General features: G+C 45.5%; 1 long non-coding RNA gene across 1 annotated transcript; it reads left to right on the top strand.

The window, feature by feature from the left end:
* Window positions 1-1,685: 1,685 nt before the first annotated feature.
* LOC130358427 (uncharacterized) lies at window positions 1,686-2,082 on the top strand. The gene is made up of 2 exons (XR_008889518.1): window positions 1,686-1,742; window positions 1,828-2,082. It is a non-coding gene; the product is annotated as an uncharacterized LOC130358427 (long non-coding RNA).
* The last annotated feature ends 3,905 nt before the right edge of the window (window positions 2,083-5,987 follow it).

Here is a 5,987-nt window from a genome sequence, read left to right as displayed (position 1 = left end):
GCGCTATTAACCCTTTAGCCGTGCTCTCAAAGCTAAGCCACGCGGCTAAAAGTGAAAGTAGAAAGTGCCAGTTAGCTCAGGGAGCTGTTCGGGATCGCCGAGGTGAAATTGCGGCATCCCGAACAGCTGTAGCACAGGAGGAAGGTCTCTTATCTTCCTTCCTGCAGTCCGATCGCCGATTGAATGCTTCAAGCCTGAGATCCAGGCTTAAGCAATCAATCGCCGAAAACACTGATCAATGCATCCCTATGGAGATGCATTGAACACTGTTAAAGATCAGTAAATGCAATGTTATAGCCCCCTATGGGGGCTAAAATATTGCAAAAGAAAAGTTTAAAAAAATCATTAACCCTTTGAATTATCCCTTCCCCTAATAAAAGTTTGAACAACCCGGCATTTCCAATAATAAAAAAAAAACCAGTGTAAATAAAAACAAAAATAAACATATGTGGTATCGCCGCGTGTGGAAATGTCCGAATTAAAAAAATATACTGCTAATTAAACCGCACTGTCAATGGCGTACGCGCAAAAAAATTCCAAATAGCATAGCAAAAGTCCAAAATAGCAAATTTTTGGTCACTTTTTATATCATGAAAAGATGAATAAAAAGTGATCAAAATGTCAGATCAATGCAAAAATGGTACCGACCGAAACTTCAGATCACGGCGTAAAAAATGAGCCCTCATAGCGCCCTGAACACGGGAAAATAAAAAAGTTATAGGGGTCAGAATATGACAATTTTAAACGTATAAATTTTCCTGCATGTAGTTATGATTTTTTTCTGAAGTACAACAATATCCAACCTATATAAGTAGGGTATCATTTTAACCGTATGGACCTACAGAATAAAGAAAAATGTACTACGTAGAAACGGAGGCCCCCAAAAGTTACAAAATGGCTGTATTTTTTCAATTTTGTCGCACAATGATTTTTTTTCCCGTTTCGCCATAGATTTTTGGGTAAAATGACTGATATCATTACAAAGTAGAATTGGTGGCGCAAAAAATAAGCCATAATACAGTAATACATTTAAAGAGTTATGATTTTTTAAAGGTAAGGAGGAAAAAACAAAAGAGCAAAAACCGAAAAACGCCGGTTCCTTAAGGGGTTAAATCAATAAGCAGCACTGGCTGCCGGGACGTCTGACGAATAATATCCTTCCGCTCCGTACCACAACGTCAGGGGCATCACTCGTCAGACGTCCCAGCAGCCAGCGCTGCCCATTGGGAGAGATTTATCAAAACCTGTCCAAAGGAGAAGTTGCTGAGTTGTCCATAACAACCAATCAGATCGCTTCTTTAATTTTTTAGAGGCCCTTTCAAAAATGAAAGAAGTGATCTGATTGGTTGCTGCAGGCAACTCTGCAACTTTTTCTCTGGACAGGTCTTGATGAATCTCCCCCATTGAGCCTGCCAGAGCCGCAGTGATCTGTGTAAGAAACCTATGGGACCAGGCTGTTAGGGCCACCAAATGATATTACAAATACTGAGTGTCTGGTTAGGAGAAACAAATATAATGTACCCACAGGGAGTGAGCCATTTTAATAAAAATTGCCATAAATCCCTGAGATAAGTCATGCAGAATATGTTAAAAAGGATTTTTGATTTTCAGCCAATCAGAAAGCAGCACGACTCAAATAGAACTCCCGTGAGGTCACACATGTGATGTCATCACTATTGTCATCAGTGAGGGGCCTAAACTGTAGGAACCTAGGAATACACATTCATACCCGCCTGTGACTGGTAAGTATCACATCTTTTTGTCCAGTTCCATGTGCATTTCTATAATAAACATGTAACTAATCTCTCTTTTCTTTTCCTATCTTAGATGCACACCTTCCAGGCTGTGGGGCAGCACATACACTGACACTTTGCCCAAATTCTAGAGGTAACCTCCTTTAGTATGCCCAGAGGAAGGGCAGTACAGTAGCCATGGATTCCCTACAGGTTTCCTCCCCTCTGGAGGTTTTTCCTGTCCTGAGTTAGTTACTGTCCGCTCTTTGTGAGTGATGGAGGTTACATAAAATCCCTACACAAACTTTTCAATAAATAATAAATAAAGTTCCCCTTTGTTTAAACTGTTCTTTGACTTGTTCGACTCATTTATTTTATTTGTGTGTGTGAAAAATAGTGTTAGCAAAATGTGGATGACAGAAGTGTCCAAAACTGCTGCCCGATCTGCGCCATGTGATGAGGTGAGAGGCGGCTGGTGCTGGGGGTACAGTTGTCCAGGCAACCGTAGGGCACCCAGCAAGTTCTGATGTCTTATGCCCAGAAATGGTTGGCTACTCACTGTGTCAGAAGATTCTCATCCTAGATATGAAGACAATTAGGGATCAAAACCTGTGGAGAGGAAACGTTGACCAGTTGCCCATAGCAACCAATCAGATCACTTCTTCTATTTTTCAGAGGTCTTGTTAAGAATGAAAGAAGCAATCTGATTGGTTGCTATGGACAACTGATCAACTTTTCCCCTTCACGGGTTTTGATAAATCTCCCCAATAATTATTACAACCATGTCACACACTTAGGGTTGCCACCTGGCTGGTATTTTATCAGCACAGCTGGTATTTTAGTCACCCTGCCAGTATTTGTAATATAAAAATAGCTCTGATTGGTGAAGATTTCTCCCTCACACAGGAGCTCAGCACACTCAGCACAAAGGGAGATGATTAACCCCTTAAGGACCACGGGCATATGGGTACGACCTTGCTCCCTGGTACTTAACCCCTTAACGACGCAGGACGTATATTTACGTCCTGCGCCGGCTCCCGCGATATGAAGCGGGATCGCGCCGCGATTCCGCATGATATCGCGTCGGTCCCGGCGCTCATCAACGGCCGGGACCCGCGGCGATGTGCGGTTTTAACCCTTTAGAAGCGGCGGTCAAAGCTGACCGCCGCTTCTAAAGTGAAAGTGAAAGTGATCCGGCTGCTCAGTCGGGCTGTTCGGGACCGCCGCGGTGAAATCGCGGCGTCCCGAACAGCTGACCGGACACCGGGAGGGCCCTTACCTGCCTCCTCGGTGTCCGATCGACGAATGACTGCTCCGTGCCTGAGATCCAGGCAGGAGCAGTCAAGCGCCGATAACACTGATCACAGGTGTGTTAATACACGCCAGTGATCAGCATAGGAGATCAGTGTGTGCAGTCTTATAGGTCCCTATGGGACCTATAACACTGCAAAAAAAAAGTTAAAAAAAAAGTGTTAATAAAGGTCATTTAACCCCTTCCCTAATAAAAGTTTGAATCACCCATAAAAAAATAACAGTGTAAAAAAAAATTAAAATAAACATATGTGGTATCGCTGCGTGCGTAAATGTCCGAACTATAAAAATATATCATTAATTAAACCGCACGGTCAATGGCGTACGCGCAAAAAAAAATTCCAAAGTCAAAAAAAGCGCATTTTTGGTCACTTTTTATACCATTAAAAAATGAATAAAAAGTGATCAAAAAGTCCGATCAAAACAAAAATCATACCAATAAAAACTTCAGATCACGGCGCAAAAAATTAGTCCTCATGCCGCCCTGTACGTGGAAAAATAAAAAAGTTATACTGGTCAGAAGATGACATTTTTAAACGTATAAATTTTCCTGCATGTAGTTATTATTTTTTTCCAGAAGTGCGACAAAATCAAACCTATATAAGTAGTGTATCATTTTAACCGTATGGACCTACAGAATAGAGATCAGGTGTCATTTGTACCGAAATATGCACTGCGTAGAAACGGAAGCCCCCAAAAGTTACAAAATGGCGTTTTATCTTCGTTTTTGTCGCACAATGATTTTTTTTTCCGTTTCGCCGTGCATTTTTGGGTAAAATGACTAATATCACTGCAAAGTACAATTGGCGACACAAAAAATAAGCCATAATATGGATTTTTAGGTGGAAAATTGAAAGGGTTATGATTTTTAAAATGTAAGGAGGAAAAAACGAAAGTGCAAAAACTGAAAAACCCTGAGTCCTAAAGGGGTTAAATGGGCACTGTCATGAAGTAAAAAAATTGATATGTTGTAGTACTTAAGTACTACAACATATCTCTAATATACTTTAATTAAAAAAAGTGATTTTAAACAAGTTTAAGATCACTTTTAAATTCGGCCACGAGGGGTCGCCCTCCTAGTGGCCGAATGCATTTGGCAGTGACATCACTACTGAATTTCGACTCATTTCAGCCTGGCAATGAGTCGAAATTCAGGCATTGCGGTACTCGCTCCCGCCTGTCAATCAAACAGTCCAGAGCGAGCACGCTAATAGCTGGGGCCAGCTCCACTGGCCTGGAGCACGGCCCCGCCCGCCCCGTTACCCTGTCCCTGTGCCCACTAGTGTCAAATGTGCCCCCCGCGAGCGCTACCGTCTCCGCTAGCGGGGTCCCTGTGTCCACTAGCGGTGTCACAAGAATGCCGAGCGCGGCTCTGTTCCCCGTCCCTCTCAGCTCTCAGGGTACGGGAACAGATTTAAAAGCCTTGCGCGCAGCTAACGTAGTACTGCGCATGCGCAGTACTACGCAAATAGCGTAGGGCTAACGCCAGGCTCCTAGTGCTTCCTACGTTAGCCCTACGCTATTTGCGTAGTGCTGCGCCTGCGCAGTACTACGTTTGCCGTGCGCGAGGCTTTTAAATCTATTCCCGTACCCTGAGAGCTCACAGGGACGGGGAACAGAGCCACGCTCGGCATTCTTGTGACACTGCTAGTGGGCACAGGTACCCCGCTAGCGGTGATGGTAGCGATCTCTCTCGCGGGGGGCACATTTGACACCGCTAGTGGGCACAGGGACCCCGCTAGCAGTGATGGTAGCGATTGCGCTCGCGGGAGGTATTCTTGTGTCACTATGACATTAGATAATAGGGTGCCTCCAGCTGTTTCACAACTACAATTATCAGCATGGCCTGACAGCTAATAGCAATCATGGCATGCTGGGAGTTGTAGTTGGGAAACAGCTTGAGGCACCCTATTAGATAAATAACACTCATGCATAGACGATGTGAGGGCGGAAGCAAGCGCCCAGCAAGGCATCAGTGAGGTCGCGCCTGTTGGGAAGCGCTGCTTCCTGCCCTGCTTCATAGAGCAGATTTAGAAGCACTAAATCTGCTCTATTAAAGCGATGAACATTTTTTTTGAATCCAGGTAGGGGGTTAGGGCTAGATTACTACTAGGTAGGGACATATTAGATTATATAGTATTTGGAGGGAGCTACCCTTTAAGGACCGAGGGCATTCCTGTACGCCCGTGGGAATTTCCGTTAACCCCCCCCCCCCCCCGTGTGCTGGGCGGGGACCGGACCGGGTTGACTGCTGATATTTATCTGCAGGCATCCCGTGCCAATGCCCAGGGGGGTCCTCAGACCACCCCATGTCAGCGATCGCCACAAATCGCTGGTGAATTCACACCGAGGATTTGTGACGATTCCATGTCACACGGGTCTCCGCTGACTCGGTGACCCGAAAAATAAGGGATAGAAGTTAGGTGGCAGGGGTGCCACCGCTCCTATCGCTGCGATTGGTTAATCAGAAGCGATCGACCAATAGCAGATTGGGGGCGGGGGATTAACGTTCGGGTCCCCCCCCCACTCTGCCCACCCACTGTTGTCCAGGCAGAGCAGGGGAACTGTCGGTGAACAGCCGGTTACTTACCCTTGGCTGCGATCCCCGGCGGCGATGCTCGGCGGCGGCGATGACGTGCGGCAGGCTCCATGGATCCTTGGAAGCCGGCAAATAGTTGCCTAGCAACATCTGGAGGGCTACAGTTTGAGACCACTATACAGTGGTCTCTAAACTGTAACCCTCCTGATGTTGCATAACTACAACTCCCAGCATGCCCAAACAGCTGTTTGCCATTTCGGCATGCTGGGATTTGTAGTTTCGCAACAGCTAGAGAGCTACAGTTTGGAGATCCCTGTGCAGTGGTCTCTAAACTGTGGCCCTCTAGATCTTGCAAAACTACAACTGCCAGCATGCCCACACAGCAGTTAGCTGTCTGGGCATGC

This window comes from Hyla sarda, chromosome 2 (assembly GCF_029499605.1).
Source record: "Hyla sarda isolate aHylSar1 chromosome 2, aHylSar1.hap1, whole genome shotgun sequence".
In the NCBI taxonomy this organism is placed as follows: domain Eukaryota; kingdom Metazoa; phylum Chordata; class Amphibia; order Anura; family Hylidae; genus Hyla; species Hyla sarda.
Note: the sequence above shows the minus strand (reverse complement) of the source record. Positions and strands in the feature narration are given on the sequence as shown.